The sequence below is a fragment of the Arvicanthis niloticus genome, chromosome 27, assembly GCF_011762505.2.
Source record: "Arvicanthis niloticus isolate mArvNil1 chromosome 27, mArvNil1.pat.X, whole genome shotgun sequence".
Classification (NCBI taxonomy): Eukaryota; Metazoa; Chordata; class Mammalia; order Rodentia; family Muridae; genus Arvicanthis; species Arvicanthis niloticus.
Genome location: NC_133435.1, coordinates 26,492,716 through 26,514,078, shown reverse-complemented (window position 1 = coordinate 26,514,078; position 21,363 = coordinate 26,492,716). Strand labels below are relative to the sequence as shown.

Here is a 21,363-nt window from a genome sequence, read left to right as displayed (position 1 = left end):
GGGAAGTATTCCTCATTGCATGACAATGAGAGAAGAAACCCATTACAATATCTCATTTTGCACAGGGGATCAGGCCTCTGCTTTCCCTCACTGAGTTGGTGCCATGCTTGATAGGCAAAAGGTTGTTCCATCTTAATAAAATTGATAAGAGGAGATGTTAGGAGCCGAGTGAGCGTGATAGCATTCGCCATTACAAGATGGCTCGGGCATCCTGTCCTCCCACAAGTAAACAACTAACTGCGCAGGTGCAAAAGGCAAAAAGCACGCCAAAGTCACTGCCCATCCCGGGGTGTATTATGGGTAATGAGTGAACAGCCAATCAGGCGTGAACAAGCCACTCTAGGGTACATATAGCAGTGCCTTTTCTGGGCTTGGGGTCTTTCCACTTCTGCTGATACAAGAATAAAGCCTCGCTGTAGTAACCACCCGAACACTGCCTCACGTGTCTCTTTCTCGGGCGAAGGGGACATGGAGGGGCTCGGAACAGAGGTTCAATTTCATTCAAGTCAAATCTTTTATTCAATAAACTCAAAGTATTGTGCTAAAAGACGTGGATGAAATCTAAATAAAACCAATCTCATTTTCTAGAAAACTGACAGCTTGTAAGGGAGACGCACAAAAGGATGAACCAAGGAAAAACTGCAAGACTGAATAAGCATAAGGTAGGTGTTATAGGAAACACAGATGACGGTGCCTTAGGCTTGTTGCATCTGCATTTGAGGTTTTCTGGATCAGTCACAGGATTGCATCTGGGCCCCACGAAGGTCTGCCCATTCCAGTTTGGTTCGGTTTGTTCTTCCCGGGATTGCTCTGACTCTGGGTACACCCAGAGATCCTCAGACTGGAGGAACCGGTTGCGACATGTGGAGGCAGCATTTCTGTAAGGCCCGAAGTGCTGAGTAAGAACATAAAGGCTATCTGTTGCTTGCCAAGAGCAAAGAGGCCTGTGTAGTTTCCTGATTTTGAAGACACAGAAGAATGTTAAATCCAGCCTTCCAAGCAAAACCTGGGGTCTGTTTAGCAGTACAGAAAATACTATCTACACACTGATCTTGCTGGGGGGATTACATTATCTGCTTTGACTATTCACGTCTGCCTAACCAGGTGGATGAGCTGTACAGTGCACTTATTTTGCCATATATATGTGTGTGTGTGTGTGTGTGTGTGTGTGTGTGTATACATATATACATATATATATGTATATGTATATATATGTATATATACATATATATACATATACATATATGTGTGTATATATATGTATATATACATATACATATATGTATATGTATATATATGTATACAGACACACACACACACACACACACACACACACACACACACATATATATATATACAGACTAACACTTCACCCACATGAAGAATATCCCCTGCATTGTAGAACAGGTAGTGTGCTCAGTCAATTCTGGGCCAGAGGTGTCTGTGGGTGGGGAGAAGGGGCTGGTATGTGGAAGAGATTGAAACAGGAAATGACTCAGCTTCAAAGAATTCAGAGATCTGAATGAATGAATAAACAGCCTAGGCACAGCTATAAGCCCTAGGTGTTCAGTGAGCTGCAAGGCTGATGAACCGCCTGGAGGCTTCAAGGAGATCATCCCTATGCCCACCACATCAGTGTGCAGGTTTTCTGACAGCTCACTACCCTGAAGCACAGTCAACTCAGTTTGACCCTTTGTTCTGGGGGAAAAGGTACCTAATATTAGAGCCCACAATTAAAATAACACAGAGAACTCTTGAGACAATTTTGGAATTCTTCATCTTGACTTTTGCCTTAAAATATCAGTAAAATTTAAATATAATTTAAAAATATAATTTTAAAAATATCTCTGGTGGAAAAAATGCAAAACATACAAATATGAGACAAAAAAATTTGTCTATCATGGACATTACATATATCTCTTTATATTCTTTGTCCCCTGAACACAGGAAAGTAAAAAGTTGGGTTCATATTGTACGTAACTTTATATTAATTTTTATTTTATTTTACTTGATAACATTATTTTCTGATGTAATTAAGTATTATGTAAAATCATTTCAGTGGATTTATAATATTTTATTTTATAGATATATGCCAATATATTTAACCTTAACTGTCTTGGGGCACTTAGATTGCTTTTGAATTTCTGTATTTTAAGTAATACTATGATGAACAACAGTATGTATAAGCATCTTGACATAACTAAAATCGTTTCCTTGAGATTCATATCAATAAGTGGGATTATGGGGCTGGAGAGATGGCCTTTCAGTTAAAAACACTGACTGCTCTGCTCTTCCAGAAAATCCAGGTTTGATTCCCAGCATTCATATGGCAGCTCACAACCATCTGTGATCCCAGTTCCAGGAAATCTCACATCCCTTTCTGGCCTCCATGGGCATTGGGCATGCATGCACCGGGTATGCATGCACCGGGTACACAGACTTTCATGTTGGCAAAACACCCAGGCCTGTAGAATAAGAATGAAAATATTGAGTAGAATTATGAGTTAGGTTTCTAGCTAACCTTTTTAAGGTCATGGACAGATAGACAGACTAAGCTGACAAAGAACATATTCTGAGGCAGGCAGAATCACTGCTGGGTGAGTCAGAGAGCACATAGCACTCACCAGAGCCTTATTGTCTTTATTTCTCTGTGGTTCTTCCAGCTTCCCCTGGAGTTATATAGGCTGCAACCTATATAACTCAGCCATTTTAGCTATGCCACTCTCTTGGCCACTCTCTTGGCTGTCCCTCTTGGTCAGCGTCTCCTCTCCCTTCTTCCCTCCCCGATGTCCTCACATGACCTGGCTCAGGGTCCTATCCCACTCTGGACTCTCCCAGATGTCTCTACTCCCGACTCTGCTCTCCCACATATCTGCGATAAATTTTCTTCCCCATCCTACCTCGGAGCAGTCATGTCCTTTCTTTATTATTTATTTTTTCATTTCCTATTCAGCTGGCTTGGTATTTGATTAGTGTGTCTAACACCCAGCGATGTATCGGTCCCAGATCTGTTCTTCCTGGATCTTTTGCACATACATCAAGTGGAATAGTGTCCCTTTACTTTCTCATGCCCCAAACTTAGAGTTCTTTTTGAACCTTCCACACCACATCAAATACATCAGCAAATATTTGCATCATGTCTCATTAGGTTATTGCAACAATCTCTTACCGGGCTCAGTGCTTTACCGATTGCACAACATGGTCATTAAAATGTTCCCATTAAAATATAAGTCAGATCATGTCACTTCACGGTTCCATCCCACGAAGGCCTCCACTTCACCTACAGCAAGACAAAGTTCCTAAAATGGCTACAAAGTCTGTTCATTCCCGTTTCTCCGCCCATCCCCTGGGTTTTGTCTGTGCGTCTTTTGCTGGTCTCTGACTGTGCCAGGCTCTTGCCGTGAGTTCTGTGTACTTCCGGAAGCTCTGTGGATTCTGCTTCCACAGCTCCACCTGGATCTGCCCCACCCCCTCACCACCACCGTTGACACACAGAATTTGTGTTTCATGCTTGAGATTGAAGAGAGGACCCACATACAAGGCAACCATTTCGGTGCTGAACTGCACCCTCGGCTTCCAGGCAGGGATTTTTGTCTGTTTCTTGCTGAACCCTCAGCATATAGAGAGCGCCTAGCATGTGTGTCACAAAAGTACTTGCTAAACAACAGATATGTGTTGGAAAAAATGGGGTGGAAGGGGGGCTCCTGTTCTCTATAGAAATGGAAATTACTGCAGCCACTATTTTAAAAAATCAACACGAAGGTTCCCTTAAAAATCAAAAATGAATCTGTTACATAATCCAGCAATTCCAGTACTGGATATGTACCCAATGGACATGAAAGTCTAAAAATCCCCGTGACTCCCATTTCTTGCAGCACTTACTTATTATAGCCAAGAAATGAAAACAACCTAAATGTTCATCAATTGATATATTACAAAAACAAAAAACAAACAAAAAAAACCCGTGGTTACATACACATAATGGAATGCCCCTGGGTCATAAAATGATGAAGCTTGTCATTACAACAACATGGATGAAACCAGGGGTCACATTAAGTGAAATAAGCCAAGCACAGAAAAACAACCATTGTATGCTCTCACTTAAATGTGGGGTTAAACATAGACTGATTTCATAGACACTGAAAGAGGAGCAGTGGAGCTGGAGGGATGGCTCAGCAGTTACGAGCTTTTTCTGCTCTTGCAGAGGACCTGGGTTTGGATGCCAGTGCCCACATAGCTCAATGTCTGTATCTCAAGTCCCAAGAATCTGACACCCTCTTCTGGCTTCTACAGGCACATATATACATATAGAAAAAATTTATATACATAAAATTAACAATGCCCTCAATATGTTAAAAAAAAAAAGGTAAGAAAAGAAATAATAAAGATCATAAGTGAGACTGAACAATTAGAGGCTAGAAGAATAATACAAAGGATCAGTGAAATACAATGTTGGGTTTTCTGAAACGGTAAACAAGATTATCATGTCCTTAGCCAAACCAACCAAAAGAAAGAAGGAGAAGACCCAAACATTAGATATGAAATAAAAGTGATATTACTACAGACAACCCTGAAATATCATTTTTCAAAACAATATTGCAATAAGTTGGAAAATCTAGAATAAATGAATATATTTCTAGAGACGGATGACCTACCCTGAGTTAAGAAGATTTTTTTAAAATCTCCAAACAGATTAATTTTAACCAATAAGATTAAAGAACCAATAAAATGGTTTCTCAAAATAATACCAGAGGGATTCAATGCTGGGCTCTGCCAGATCTTTAAAGAATTAATATAAATGCCCCCCAAACTATGACACAAAGTAGAACAGGAAAGAATGCCTTCGGTTCATTCTACAAAGCTAGTGTGAGCCTGATTCTCAAACCAGGTAAGGACGCAACAATAAACCACAGATCAATTTTCTTGATGAACAAAGATATAAAATAAAAATACTTGAAAACTGACTTCAACAACACATTTAAAAAGATCACACACTATGATCAAGTTGGATCTGTGTCAAGAATGCAAGGATGTCTCAACTTATGCTAATCAATAAAGGCAACACAGAACATGACAGAATAAAGGACCTAAATCACAGAATCCCCCAGTCAATGCAGAAAAAAAAAATCCTTAACAAGTTCAACAAGTCTTCGTGGTAAAATACCTGAAGAAAGTGGGGATGGAGAACTATCAACAGCATAATGAATGGCACATACAACAGGTCCACAGCTAACATTACACTGAATGTGAAAAGGCTGTAGTATCACCTCTGAGATCATATACAAAGCTGTTGAGTATCACCACTTTTATTAAATGTAGAGCTTGAAATCACCCCTCCCCTCCCTCCCTTCCCTCCCTTCCCTCCCCTCCCTCCCCTTCTCTCCCCTCCTCTCTGCCCCCTCTCTCTGCATCTCTATCTGGTCTTCCATTGGTGTCAAGTTACAGAATCAGCCTAATTGTTCTCCAATAGATAGATGGATAAAGAAAATATATCTTATGATATATTTAAAGAAAATATATCTTATATTTTAAGAAAATATATATCTTAAAGAAAATATATCTTACCTTCCACTCCACTGTTTCTCACACTCTATCTATCTATCTATCTATCTATCTATCTATCTATCTATCTATTATCTATCTATCTGTTTCTATCACACACACACACACAGAGAGAGAGAGAGAGAGAGAGAGAGAGAGAGAGAGAGAGAGAGAGAGAGAGAGAGGAGAGAGAGAGGAATATTATCCAGTTATTAAGGAAAAGAAAATCATGTTGTTTTTCAGGAAAACGGATAGAACCATAAAACTGAAGATCATCATGCTAATGGAAGTAAGCCAGAATCAGAACCATGAGTTGCACGTTTTATGATATGTATCATTAGAGAAGAAAGGACAGAGGGACAAAGAGAGACAGAAAGAGGGATACAGAGGGGAGAGAGAGAGAGAGAGAGAGAGAGAGAGAGAGAGAGAGAGAGAGAGAGAGAGACTATTAAGGACAGAGAGGGAGCAGTAAATGGGAGAGGTAAATGTGGTTAGTAGGGGGAATCAACACATGTACGTGTGAAAATGTAATGAATGCCCTGTCTTGTACTGTTAATCTACACTAATAAATGCTGAGGCTCAAACAAGAACTTTAAATTCTCTTCTCTGCAGCCAAGCATCTAGTAAATAGTAGGCTCAGAATCTTGTCCAGTAGTTTACTGTCAGTAATGGGGCCTAAACTACATTACACGCTGTCAACTTAGATAAATTTAATATTTATTTCAGTGGCCAGCGAAAACAAACAAAAACCCCAACAAAACCCTGTTCACTTTAGCCATGCTTTAGAGTGGTGCAGGGTGTTGGCTCTAGGCTTTTCTGATGCCTTGTCACTTCTCAGCTCTTTCAGAAGAAAGAAAATATTCTAAATGCTAGGGTTTGTGGTCACTCTTACGTTTCCTAGTTCAAACGTTTAAACTGTTGTAAAGCCACAACAGTGGCCGTGGTGCAAAGTCTCATGAAACCTTTTCCTGAGTGAACAAACACTCCAGCTGACATGAGTGAGTGAAGCAAGGGGAAGGACAGAGCTGGGTACTGGCTAGCTGTGTGAAAGACTGAGGGGATCCTACACTGCCAGCACAGTCACTTGTCAGAGACAATGGCTGTGGGCACAGCACCAGTGTGAGGGTTGGGAGAGCCACCAGTGAAAGCAATCCTTTTTGTAATGTGTGCAGTGCTGTGCTAGGACATCAGCTAAAGTTCACTGTAGCTGACCCTCTGAAAAGGGCCTTTCACCAACAACACACCCACACACACAACTCAGCAAATTGAAGAATGAAATTCTGGAGAGAGGCAAGGTGGTGTAATGGGAAAAGAATTGAAATAGGAGCGAGCAAACCCTAATTTTAATTCCAATGTCATGACTCTGATACCTCCTTTAACTTCCATTTTCCTTATTCACTTACTGGCCCTGGCACCCAGCCACCCAGCCCACAAGTTTGCAATGAAAGCCAGCTTCTACTCAAGTCCTTGGACCAGATGATGTGGGCATTCCAAAATGCTCATTTATACATATTAAGATGATAACAGTCCATATACTTCAAAGTTATAATGAGGATGAAAACAGTTTCTAGGTAAAGAAATGGAAATACTTCATATTTTTGTTGCTTACTTCATGAATGTATCCTGAGAATCATATGAGGGAAACATTATGAACTCAAAGTAGAACATGAGTATGTGAAAAATAGATATTCTGACCAAAAGGAAGCATGCTGCAGTTGAATATTACCTAGGGAAGGGTGTTTTTGTGTGTGTGTGTGTGTGTGTGTGTGTGTGTGTGTGTGTGTGTGTGTGTTAGAGAGGGAGGAGGGACAGACAGACAGATAAAGAGACAGAATCTAGGAACTAAAGAAATCTTGGGTCATTTTGTTTTTCTTGTCTGTTTTAGCAAACTCACATGTCCCAAAGCTAAAATTAGAAGATTAAATAACTGTCTTTGGGGTGTTTGAGAGAACTGAAAGATAACTAAGCCTGGTGCTTCAAGCTGAGCTCCTGATTTCCAGTTGTCTTCGGTGTTTGGACTCTGAAATCCCTCATGGTTCTGCAGGTAGGAAGAGCTCGGGTGAGCTATGCTGGACCATAAAGGAAATGTAAGCTACAAGTCTCTGGTTTCAGGGGCAGTAAGTTTGAATTTGGGGTTTGTTTTCTCAGATAGAAGAGCCTGGAGAGAGACAATCCAACATGGACCACTACTGGGATGTCCCCTGGGGCCTGGGTCACACCCCACCCATTATGTCACCACATCTTGACACTGTGCCCAGCTAAAAGCTGGGGTTCTGTTAGAGACTGGACGGGAATAGATGTGAGGTCATCCACGAGTTCCTTCCATCCAAAACATCCATGGAAATAAAGACCAGAACTAATGGGCAGAATGGCCTCACAAAAATCACCTTAGATTTCTTTTGAATATTTCAATAGTTCCTTTGATTTTTTAAGAATCTTGTGAAGCCAGGTATGGTGGTGCATGTGTTAATCTCAGCATTTGGGAGATAGAGGCAAGAGGATGTCTGTGAGCCCTGGCTAGTCTGGTCTACACAGCAAGTTCCAGAACAGCTGGGGCTCCATAGAGAGACCCTGTCTTCAAAATAAAACAAAACAAACCAAAAAATCAAGCAAACAAACAAAAAGAGGAGCTTGTGGCTGGGCTCACTTCTCTGTGATTTGCCTAAGAGAAAAAATGATGTCTGTTCTTACCAGTTGACTATCTGATATGTCCTGTATCAAAGGATAATGTATTAAATGGATTTTTAGAAATAGAAAGTAGAATACGAGCTTGCTCTATCTATACCATGAATTGACCTAGTATTGCAGTGCCTCCAAGAGCAGTGCACCCTCCCTCAGAGGGAATGTATACTATTTAACTAGATCCATATGACCTGGTGTGTGGCTCAGTGATAAGGTACTTAGTCAGCATGGACTAGGCCCTGGGTTCAATTCCAAGCACTGGACAAAAATTAAAATATCACCATTATAGTAGTATATAATAGTATCTGATTTAATAAAAAGTTATATGCTGGGTGAGTTTTTTTCTAATATTTTAAGTGTTTCTATCCTTTTATTCTCTAAAAGGTAACATGACATTCTGTATAATGTAACAGTGTATAAATATAACTGAATCCCCTTAGTTTAACTCAAAGCAAATTGTAGTCATCTATACATCTTGGTTTCACATGGGGTAAAGCTGAGAGCCGCTCAGGCCTCCACAGTCTGTCGTCAGAAGGCATTTTGACATGAACAATATTGTAAAACTATTAAGACATTCCTGGATTTTCCTCAAAAAATAAAAATGTCCTTCCACTGTGGCCACACAATGTGCCTCCCAACTTGTCTCTTCCATGGCGATGTGCACTGAGTGAACTCTCCTTGGTACTTTAAGTAGATCTTACCCGTGGAGACTCGTCAGCCTTTCTATGCATTTGGAATTCTGTATCTTTAGATCCTAAGTCGCTCTGAGCAGCCATCCCCATGGGACATGGCTGAGCAGTGGGGTTATGAAATGCCATCCAAATGGGACCTAGATGTTTGAGACATGTGTTCTCTGCATTACACAACCCCAAGGTGGCAGTCAAATAAGAAAAATAATCTCTGACGTTTTTATTCCTTTAAAACAAAAATCCAAAAAACTACATCAGGATGCAATGCTAGCTCAGTGGTAAAGCACTTGCCTAGCACATGAAAGGCTCTGCATGTGACCTCCAGATAGAAGGAGGAGGAGGAGGAGGAAGAAGAAGAAGAGGAGGAGGAGGAAGAAGAGGAGGAGGAAGAGGAAGGGGAAGAAGAAGAAGAAGAAGAAGAAGAAGAAGAAGAAGAAGAAGAAGAAGAAGAAGAAGAAGAAGAAGAAGAAGAAGAAGAAGAAGAAGAAGAGGCAGCAGCCGATACATCTAAATGACACAAACTTATGTTCTGTTCAAAATGAACCCTCTCAGACAACAAACAGTATAATTCTTGGGTAAAATAAGATTTAGAGAAATTTGAAACATATAATATGACCTTAAACAAGTCACTTGTGCTGGGTAATTTTTGTTTTGTTTTTGTTTGTTCTGTTTTTGTTCAACTTGACACAGAGTCATCTGGAAGGAGGGAACCTCAAATGAGGAAAGGCTGTATCACATTCACCTGTTGGGTCGTCTGTGGGGCCTTGGTTAATGGTTGGTGTGGATGTTCCAGGACAATATGGGCAGTGCCTCCCTGGCAGGTGGTTCTGACTTGTATAAGAAATCGAGCTGAGGGGCCTCAGAGAGCAAGCCAGTAAGCAAGCTTTCTCCGTGCTCCCTGCTTCACTTCATGCCTTCAGATTCTTTCCCCTACTCTCAAAGATGGACTGTGCTCTGGAAGAGTAAACTAAATAAACCCTCTTCCTCGAGTTGTGGGTTTTTTGGCCATGATATTTATTACAGCAATAGAAAGCAAACTAAGACATCACTTTTTAGTGAGAAGTTTGGTTTCTTTAAAAAAAAAAAAAAAAAAAGAAAAAAAAAAAAAGCACACAGAAAGAAATGTTCTTTCATTTTAATCCCAGATATGGAACGTGGGGCTGCTTTATAGCTTGTACGAAGCAGCTGACTGTGATTTTCCTTGAGCTCTGGTTGGGGCATGACCTTGACACTTGCAGACAGCTTTTGCGATTGTGTGATGTTTGGAATTCTGGAAAATTTTCAGACGATATATAAAAAAGGACCCTGAGATGTGGGGTTGTCGGTTGGTGGTTGGTTGTTATTGGTTGTCGTTGGTCACAGTTTGTTAAATCCTGTGCAAAAAAGAAGAGGAGGAGGAGGTGGAGGAGGAGGAAGAGGACGAGGAAGAGGATGAGAAAGAGGAAGAGAAAGAAACAAGAAAAAAATCGGATATCTTGGCAGCAAAGATCAAACTTGCCCCAAGAAACTCAAGACCACTATTAGCAGGAACAGTCCCATATATTAATGATAACACCACCTTTCCTTTCTTTCCTTTTTTTCTCTCTTATCTAGTGTTAGGGGGTTGAAAGGGTAGAGAGGGGATGGAGAAGGATGGAAGAAAGAGTAATACATAAAGTAGCTAAAGCCTTGCTACATCACTTAACTACATCAAATTGTTAATTAATAATAGCAGTAATACTTACATTTGATTATTGATGAGGCAGTCTTCCTCCAAATATTGCTACTTTTAAATAAGAGCTTACTGGTCACCCCCTCATCTAATCAAAGGATTCTAGCTCTGACTTTCTGAGAAGATCAGTAAAACTGTACCTTAAGGGATCATCTGTTTACTTCTCTGTGCTGACCCACTTCGCTCAGTGCTTTTCCATCCCAGGCTTTGTTAGCCTAGGCTGCTTTCCGGGTACCTAGGTTGCTCTTCAATTCTGAGCATTTAGCTGCGCTCTTCCTGCAAAGGTTGACAAGGGACAGTGACGGGGATTCTGGCAAGTGGAACAGATGTAAACAGAAATGAGCTGAAAGTTTGTTCAGGACAACGCCATAGATCCATCATCCCTCGACTCTACGGGGCTTCTTAGGCAAGGTGCAGTGAAGTGCTTAGAGCATGAGTTCTGGAGGAAGACAGCTGAATTCATTTCTCACACCTCTTCTGTCTTAGCCTTTTAACCTTGGGATTAAATTGTATTTTCCATAAAGTAGTGGAAGCAAATACACTGTTACCTGTAAACATTAACCAGCTCTATGTTGCGATATCTACAACAGTGCTCTCTCACATATGAATGGCTGCCCTTCAAGGCAATGTTTGAACCCGTGCAAAATACAATAGGCTATTTCTGGGATGACTATGGCCCTTTCATAGTATTTCAACAGAAATAAATGGAGACGACTTGGCTATCCGCTAGACCGTGTGTGTGTGTGTGTGTGTGTGTGTGTGTGTGTGTGTGTGTGTGTGTGTGTGTGTGGCCTGTGGCTAGTTCTGAGCCTCTCACGGCTTACACTTTGTCCCTGCCCACAGTCTCCAGCGGCCCCGTAGCTTTGATGCTTCCCTCCTGCCCGGTTTGCAGTTCACTGTCATCAGCAGCCCGGTTTCCTGTCTTGTCATTGTCCAGCTGCTTGTCTGGCACTGCTAACTCCTTCCTCTTCCTCTCCAGAGGATGTCGACATTTCCAGTACAGACAGGCAACGCCACCAGCTCTTCTGGCTGCAGCTCTTTCTTCTTTAAACCTCCTTTGAAGCCACATGAGTTTCCTGTAATGACTGCGTCTCTGTTTTGGCTATTTTAGTATTTATGTGGCTTTTGATTTTGATCTGGATTCACATCTTCTAGCCAAAGCCGATTGCCAACAAGTAGTTTGGGGTTTTGCTGGAAGATAATTTGAATTTGTTTACAAGATCACCAACTCCCAATTTAGATGTCCTAAGACTTCTGAAGGGGCGTGGCCTTCCCAGAGTGCCTTGCCCTCATTATCACTAAGCTGTGTTATTAGGCAGGGACGGACTGTTTTGTTTGTGAGCTAATCCTGCTTTTTATAATTCTCAGTGCTTACTGCTGAATCAGGAAACATGGGGAAGTCACTTCAGCAGAACTGAAGAATTAAAGTCAACCTCAAACACACACACACACACACAATGGTGCACGTACACCACACAGAGCACAGGACTATTTCACCACAATCATCTGACATCTTTTCTGCAGGAAGTCACAAATACAAAATAGATATGAACAAAAATAGCTCAGTTGTCATAACAGATGAGGAATGGTCTCTATCTCCTTCCTCCCTCTCCTTCCTCTCTTCCTCCCCCTCCCCTCCCCCTTCTCTTCCTCCTTCTTCCCCTCTTCCTACTCTTCCAACTTCTCTCTGTGTCTCTCTCTGATCTCTCCCCTTCTTGTCCTTATTCTCTGTTATCTTTGTTCATATGAATAATAGGAAAAAATAATCTCCCAAATACTTCTCTGGCTACTCCCAATGATCGGGCGCCGGAAGTGTTTGTTCCTCAAATCTTCCCCTGAGCAACTCTTGTGCTCCAGGTGCTCAGGAAAGAGATCAGATTGGTCCCTGCCACCCGGAACCTTCTATTTGGGTGGTGGTCAGTTTTCACCACTGGGTGCTGGAAATTTTAAGAGAAAGCTAGTGTGTTTCAAGATTCCACGAGAAGCACACCAGGCAGGAGGAGACTGGGCTTATCCTGTGCCCCATCTCGAGGTTTCCTAAGAGGCCAGATGCAGTACAGAGCTGCTTCCTTCCTGTTTCTGTTGCTCAGAATTCACACCCAAACACTAAAACCCAGTAAATCTGTTGTCTTCCCAGCATGCAGAGACTTTTCCTTGGCCACTTGTTTTCATCAAATAAGAAGGTTCCTCTTACCTAACAGGGTTTCTGCCTGGCACCCTGTCAGCCATAAGCCTAACTTCCAGCTCTCATCTTGCTTTGGTTTTCTCTTCATAAAGACTTTTATTGGCTCTGCAATATCACTATTTAGGCTCCCTGAGGTATTTACTGGGGATGCACCATTCAAAAGCCACCATTAAAGGTCTGACAATAAAGTACTTCCGATGCAAGTGTGAAGCCTGCATCCCCAGCACCCATGTGACAAACCAAGAAGCAGCAACACAAATCTGTAATCCTGGGGTGAGCCTGGAGAAGCTGAGACAGAAGGATCTCCGGGCCTCCTAGACAGCTAGTCTAGTGAAATGAAGAGCTCTAGGTTCAGTGAGAAGCCCTGCCTTTAAAATAAGGTGAAGAGTAGTTGGTAACTGAGAGATACCCAGTATCAGTCTCGACTCCAGACATGCAAACACATGCATGTACATGTACCTGAACACACACACACACCACTCATGCCCACAGTGCCGACATGAAGCTTATAATTGATTCTATACTTTTAGTCTTTTCTATTCTTTTCTTTTACCAAAGATATATATTGAAACCTTTTAAAGCTCTGTTTCTGTGGCTCCTGACTTTTCCTAAAATGACTTCACCTAAAAGCAGCTGAGGCCAAGCGGAACCCTTCTTGTAAACAACTGACAGGAGACATGATAGCCCTTAATGAGTACAATCTGGGTTGTCTCTGGCATTTTGTGTGGACAAAATAATCAAAAGCTAATCTGAGCACAAAGGAAATGAATAAAGCTTCTTACCACTGAAAGGACTCAGAGAAAATCAGGGTCAGGCAGAGTCCTTCTGTCCATCTGGGTTCTGTCCTATGCCAGGCTCCTCTTGCCCAAACATTTCACTCTCTATCTGTGTGGGAGTTAGAAAGAACTGGAGAACAGTAGCTGAGAGACTGCCTGGGTTCTAGTCCCACCTATATCACCTATATGCTGCATGCTGTTTCAAGAGCCAGAAGAGCTGAATAAGAGCATTTACCTCGTAGGGTCATTGAAGGGCTTAAATGTGAGACTCTGTATAAAGCATACTGTTTATCTGGATTGTAGTGAGGCCTGTGAAGTATTGTGGATATGAGGATGACACTGGGTCTCCAGGGAATAACTAGGTTGAGTGTAAGGAGTGATTCTGTAGGTAGATGGCCATCTACAATCAGAAATGCAAAGCATGTTTCAGAGGGTCATTAAGAATTGACAGGGAAGGTTGCAGGGACTGTTAAAGAGAATACCTGGCTCAGTTAGGAAAGCACTTGCTGAATAAGTATGAGGCCCAGAACTCACTTTAAAAAGCCAGGAGACTCCTGGCCCAGAACACTGGTTCCTTCCGGTCTGGGCCAGAGCACTGAGCAGATCTTGGGTGGCAGCTCTGCCCCCAACATCCAAGAACCCAGAGGAAGCAAGGATCCCAGGAGCTCGAACTCAGGCAGTATCTTAGGTAAGCAGACAGCAGGGCCCGCCCTAAACAGGGAGTAACTGGGAACCAAAAGGACCCAGGAAGTCACTCCCGGCCCGGAACACTGGTTCCTTCCGGTCTGGGTCAGAGCACTGAGCAGATCTTGGGTGGCAGCTCTGTCCCCAACCTCCAAGAACCCAGAGGAAGCAGGGATCCTAGGCACTCTAACTTGGACAGTGTCTTAGAAACTAGTTCTCAGATCTGAGGCCTGAATCAGACCTCTGCTAGGTCTGCTGTTGTGTGGACCCCGGATTCCACCTGAGACATACTGGAAGGTCCACTCAATCCAGAGCCACAGAGGAACAAATGAACTCAGAGCTTCAGACAACATATCCTGAGATATTCTAGAGGAGACACTGCACCCAGAACAGCAGACACCTAGCTGGACTACTACCTTGGAGGCACCATATCCTGAGGCATCCTAGAGGTACCACTGTAATCAGTGCAGCTGGAAAAGATCACAGAGACATCTGGACCCCTAGGAGATCAGACACAAGCTAGATAACTAGAAAGACAGGCTTCAGTCAGAGACAGCAAGTACAGGCAGCACTACAGTTAACCAGATAGCAAAAGGCAAGAGTAAGAACGTAAGCAACAGAAACCAAAGTTACATGGCATCATCAGAACCCAGCTCCTCCTCCATCAGAGCAAGCCCTGAACACCCCATCACACCAGAAAAGCAGGAATCAGAATTAAAATCACTTCTCATGATGATGATAGAGGGCTTTAAGAAAGACATAAATAACACTCTCAAAGAACTTAAGAAGAGCACTGGTAGACAGATAGAAACCCTTAAAGAGGAAACACAAAAATCCCTTAAGGAATTGCAAGAAAATGCAACCAAACGGGAAAAGGAATTAAACAGAACCATGAAGGATCTAAAAATGGAAGTAGAAACAATAAAGAAATCACAAAGGGACAATACCCTGGAGATAGAAAACCTAAAAAAAAAGATCAGGAGTCATAGCCACAAGTATCACCAAAAGAATACAAGAGATGGAAGAGAGAATCTCATGTGCAAAAGATACCATGGAAAACATTGACACAACTGTCAAAGAAAATGCAAAATACAAAAAGCTACTAACCCAAAATATACAAGAAATCCAAGACACAATGAGAAGGCCAAACCTAAGGATAATAGGAATAGATGAGGGGGAAGACTCCCAACTTAAAGGACCAGTAAATATCCTCAACAAAATTATAGAGGAAAACTTCCCTAACCTAAAGAAAGAGATGTCCATAAATATACAAGAAGCTTACAGAACTCCAAATAGTTTAGACCAGAAAAGAAATACTTCCCGCCATATAATAGTCAAAACATCAAATGTACAAAACAAAGAAAAAATACTAAAAGCAGTAAGGGAAAAAGGCAAAGTAACATATAAAGGCAGACCTATAAGAATTACACCAGACTTCTCACCAGAGACCATAAAAGCCAGAAGATCCTGGACCGATATCATACAGACCCTAAGAGAACACAAATGCCAGCCCAGACTACTATACCCAGCAAAACTGTCAATCATTATTGATGGAGAAACCAAAATATTCCATGACAAATCCAAATTTACACAGTATCTCAACACAAATCCAGCACTTCAAAGAATAATTGGTGGAAAACTCCAACACAAGGAGGGAAACTACAACCTAGAAAAAGCAAGAAAGTAATCTTCCAAAAACCCCAAAAGAAGATAGTTACACAAACATATCTCCACGGATGTTAGCCCAAAAGCTTGGATTAGCGAAGACTCAACCCACAGACCACATGAAGCTCATGAAGAAGGAAGACCAAGAGGGGATGCCTCAGTTCTACTTAGAACGAGAAACAAAAATGCTCAAGGGAGCAAATAGGGAAACAAAACATGGAACAGAAACTGAAGGGACCATCAGGAGACCATTCCACCTGGGTATTCATCCCATGTACAGCCACCTAATCTAAACACTGTTGTGGATGGCTGGAAGTGCATAATGTGAGGAACATGATATAGCTGTCTCCTTAGAGGTCAGCCAAAGACTAACACACTCAGAGGACAATGTTCACAATTAACCACTGATATGATCAGGGGTTTCCCAATGGAGAACTTAGTGAGAGGACTGAAGGAGCAGAAAGGGTTATTGACCCCAGGTGGAAAGCAACAATACCAAACAACCAGAGCCCCCCAGGGTCTAAACCACCAGCCTGGGAACACATAGGGAGGGACCCAAGACTCCAGAGGTATATGTAGGGGAGGATGGCCTTGTGGGACATAGGTGGGAGAGGAGTTTCTTGGTCCCATAAAAAAAAATGAATGAAAAATGAATGAATGAACGCACAGTGGGGGGGGGGGGATGTGAGGGCGGGGAGGGGATAGTGAGGGGGGTAGGTGTGGTCACTGCCTCATAGAAGCATGAGGAGGGGGATGGGATAGGTTTCTGGGTGGTGGGAGGAAGTAGGCTAAGGGGATAAAATCTGAAACGTAAATACTACAACCAATTTTAACAAGCGGGGGAAAAAAAAGTCTTCAGAACCAACATCTTTAAAAAAAAATGTCAGCCCCCTGGGGGTGGGAAATTTTTTTTTTCTTGATACTAAAACTTGTTCTGAGAATTGTATATTGCAGAATACACAGCCTTGGTGTATCTACTCATCAAGCATACTGAGCAGACCTGCCCAAACCTCTGATGTCCTGGAATTCCATCTGGATTCAGTGAAGACACAGCATCAGAGGCTTATCAACTTACTCTCCCCCCCACCCCTCTTCTAAAATCTCAATGCCCTTAATCAGCTTGAAGAAGTTAAAGAAGAGTCAGCGCCCCTATTCCCTGAGCTTGGGGACTAATGTGGTTAATAATGGTCTGTCTTTCTAGGGATAAGTAGTGGTTTTGTTGGAACAGGAGGGATTAGCTAGGACTTACTGCATAGCCATAACCTACTGGTAGAAATCTGTATAATTATTATCAAGATGAAGTTATAATTTCTTAAATGGTACAAAATTTACTTTGATCTCAAATTTAAGGTTTTCATTGGTACGAGCCTCTTATTAATATAAAAATGAGATGAATATTGATACACTCATGGGCATTGTGCCTGTATAACACATTTAGGAATACAATGCCTAGACCCAGCCCTTTTTTAACTTTTTTAACTGATTTGGGATGGTTAACCTATGAGTTAAGGGACTATAGCAAATTCATATTTTTGAGTTTATTGTTACGGTGTTTTCCATATTTTACTTAGAAATAGCTGAGAGGAGTTAACAGAAAACAGTCCAGGTTACCTTACATGGATAGTTGGTTTTCAAAACATCAGAAGTCCATAGAACTGATGCTACAAATATTTATATATTAATGTTCATATTGATTAGAGACCTGTCTGCTCCTGACAGCTTCCTGTCGTGGATTCTAAGAAGAAATTGAGCATCCTTGGAGTTACTCCAGTTGTGTGGTAACAGCCACTAGGCAAGAATTGCCTCTCTCCATCTACAGACAAATTACTGTCCAGAAAAGGACACACATGCAGAATAGTCAACTGATTATATCTGCCTAGACAGAGTAATCAGTCCTTAATAATCCTGCATCACCAAGGTCTGTCAGATGATTCTGGGCCAGAAGGCTGAAGATTTGATGCTCCAACGTTCGGTAGTATAGGGGCTTTTCAGGTGTTCAGAGGTCTCTATAAATTGGCTAAGTTTTAGAATCTATGCTTTGTGCTTCCCACAATTATAGTTAACTCAGTCATTCTGGATTTCTGACGGGGTTGAAAACTTATAGCTATTTACCATAAGAGAAAAGATTTGAGTGGATGGTCGGCAGCTGACATTCATCCTAAAGCCAGGTTCAGAACTAAATGTTTTAGTTAGGATAGATGACAGAGGTGCTGGTTAGTCAACAAAAGGATGGACGGGATATTAGGACTATCTTGTACCTCACTGGTACAAATTGGCATAATTATGCTCTAATTGTATTTTGAGAGAAAAGTTTCATTTTAACAGGAAGGGTGATGTGTAGGAGGAGCTAAGGTAGGAGGAGTACTGAGAGGAAGAAAAGGAGTAAGAAGAGGAGAAGACAAAGGAGAGGAGAAGCTAGGTGATGAAAGAGAGAAAGAGGGGGGAGACAGGGAGGCAGATATTCATGTATCTCCACCAGTCAAAGATAGTTGTTATATCTAGGTTGGTCAGTGGGTTACACCTCTGATTGAACAATTCCAAACGTATAACGATTATGATTAACATTATTTTTAAAAAAATGTATAAGTGCAAAAAGGAAAAGGGGGCATGGGATAGGGGTTTTCTAAGGGGGGGGGGATGGGGAAAGGGGATGGCATCTGAAGTGTAAATAAAATATCTAATAAAAAAAATAAAAATTAAAAAAAAAAAAAGAAAGAAAGTCAAACAGGAAAAAAAAAAAAAAAAGCCAGGAAAGGAAGTGTGCCTGTATTCCTAGTACTGGAGAGTCAGAGACAAGAGCAAACCAGCCACACTCACTGTTCAACGAGTAACCTGGTCTGAGTAGAAAAGTAGAGAGTGATTGAGGAAGACACAAAATGTTTCTTTATGGCCTCCACACCCACACATGTACACGTGTGCACACACACGGCAGTAGGAAATTATCAGGAGTAAGGCTGCCCACTTTCTCTTGTTGTGGCAAATAGGGCACCCCTTGGATTGGATCTAGTTAGACAAGAGTCTAGAAAGAGGCTGAGACTAACCACCATGCTTAGGGAAACAGCAGGAAACTCCTTTGGTCTCCTCTGTTGTGTTGTGGTTTATAGTATTTCTAGGAGGGAGCTTCATGGTTTTCTCCTCTATTATTTGACTTCTGTATAAGGTAAGGAAAAATACCAACGTGGTGATCCTCTACAAAGTCGAGCACATACATAATTAAACACGCAGATAGGTGACAGACGATAAGAATAATAAATTCCATTTCAACACAGCGCAAAGGTAATAACTCCCCTCTAAACACACTAAATAAACCATAAAATATACTGCTGTAGGATGGTCTATCTGAAGACGGTTATTGGATAGTGTTAGGTTACCAAGAATCAAGAACTAGTCCTTTAAAGCTGCTTGTACAGGTCTGTCGTGAAGTTGGGAAGAATCGTGTTCACTTTATGCACAGCTGTGTAATGCAAACTGATCTCTTCAGCCACCATGATGAGCAACCAACCAGAATCTGCATATTCATGAGGTCATAGCTTCCAAGAGCCAGAAGGACTCACAGAAGGTGATGAAAGTTGGTACCCTCAGCTTCTCTTAGGGTACTAGTTAGTGTCCTAAGGGGACGTTGAATTTTTTAATTATTCTTAAATCTTTGTGTTAAAGGGAGTATTAAATACATGGTATGAGCATATATGCATGCTTACCAAATTCCTCATCTGATCTAAAATTGTACTCACAGCCAATCAGTTTCTGATTGGATCTAAGACCCACCCCCATGAGATGGACCTCATTCCTGGCACTATTAACAGAGCCAAGAAGCTATGGCTAGGTAGATTATGGGCCCTAGGAAGGAACCTAATGACTACTATTCTGTCAAATAGACTGAGTATTCAAATGATTGCCCATGACTTACTGCTGTGCCCACAGATCAGAGCATCTCTCAACTTCCATCAGAGAAGCTTCCTATAGTCGGATGGTGATCGAGAGAGACCCAGGAGAGGTCAATAGGAAAAGAGTGAGAGTCTGTGTAGAGTGCTCGGCCCTAAATGAGAGGTCTATATCATACCTTCCCACCATGGCTCAGGGATGTAGACTAAGAATGGAGTCAAAGGACTGAGAACCAGAGGTGGAGCACGACTTCAGGAAACGGTGTTTTCCAGACAGCAGGGTAGGTGCACACATGAACTCAGACAGGTTGTGACAGCATGCACAAGACCTGCACAACCTCCAGCCAAATGCAATCCCAACATGAAAGTGGGTAGGTAGTCAGCTGGGCAGGAAACCTGCCATTAGCTGAAGATCTATGAGCTTCTGGGAGAGGGAGAGTGAACTCTCCTTAATCACATCACTCCAGGTAGATGCACCACATTCCTCTCTCCCAAGAATAATTGAGCATCATGAACTTGACTCAGTGTGGTTGGGGTATGGGTAGAAAATTCAAAAGTTACATAGGTAGGGAAGTATCTTAGGGTTTTACTGCTGTGAAGAGACATCATGACCAAGATAAGTCTTACAAAGGACAACATCTAACTGGAGCTGGCTTACAGGTTCAGAGGTTCAGTCCATTATCATCAATGTGGAAATATGGCAGCATCCAGGCAGGCGTGGTGCAGGAGGAGCTAAGAGTTCTGTATCTTCATCTGAAGGCCACTAGGAGAAGACTGGCTTCTAGGCAGCTAGGATAAGAGTCTTAAAGCCCACACCCACATTGTCACGCCTACTCCAACAAGACCACACCTACTTCAGCAAGGCCACACCTTCTAATAGTGCCACTCCCTGGGCCAAGCATATACAAACCATCACAAGAGGTCAGAGTAAAGAGGGTGGATAGAAGAAGCTGGGGGGAGGGGGGCCAGTACAACAAAAATACATGGTATAAAATTCTGAAAGAATTAAAAATTAACTTTTTTTAAAAAAGGAACGTACTCATCCTAGCAATATCAATTTTAGGAAGTATAAAACAGCAGTTGAGAGAACAGAGTGATTTATTCGAGAGGCAAATGACAGGAAGTCAGCCTTCAAGTAAGACGATGTCAGTAGGGCATCTAAAGAAGCAGACCCGGCCTTTGACCTGGTTGATTAGTTGTGTTTCAAGATGAAAAATGTTTTCTGAATTCTACCCAGTTCTTCTTGGGGTAGACAAGAGCTAAAAATGAAAGAAATGACAAAGTGTTTTTGTTGTCGTGGGCTCCTGGGGAAATTCCTTAACGTTCTCAACTAGTTGCTGTGGAGGCAGCCAGAGATGAGCTCGGCTAATGAATCTGGGCTGACACTGCTGTGGGATGATATGACAGTAGCAATCAGTAGACAACTGGGCATTGGGACTCTACCACATAAAAGTAGAAGGGCCACAACACAATTAGCCCATCTAAAACCACAAGGGCCTATAGGAAGAGTATGATTTTTTTTTTTTTTCAAACCCCAGACAGTATTTCC

At 41.9% G+C, this 21,363-nt stretch overlaps 1 long non-coding RNA gene and 1 other non-coding gene across 2 annotated transcripts; one reads left to right on the top strand and one right to left on the bottom strand.

Moving 5' to 3' along the window:
- Positions 1-1,321: 1,321 nt before the first annotated feature.
- LOC143439834 (uncharacterized) lies at positions 1,322-20,570 on the bottom strand. The gene is made up of 3 exons (XR_013107864.1): positions 20,473-20,570; positions 3,170-3,280; positions 1,322-2,465 (listed from the first exon to the last, which is right to left on the bottom strand). It is a non-coding gene; the product is annotated as an uncharacterized LOC143439834 (long non-coding RNA).
- Positions 8,184-8,374, top strand: LOC143439867 (U2 spliceosomal RNA). The gene has a single exon (XR_013107876.1). It is a non-coding gene; the product is annotated as a U2 spliceosomal RNA (small nuclear RNA).
- Positions 20,571-21,363: the final 793 nt, after the last annotated feature.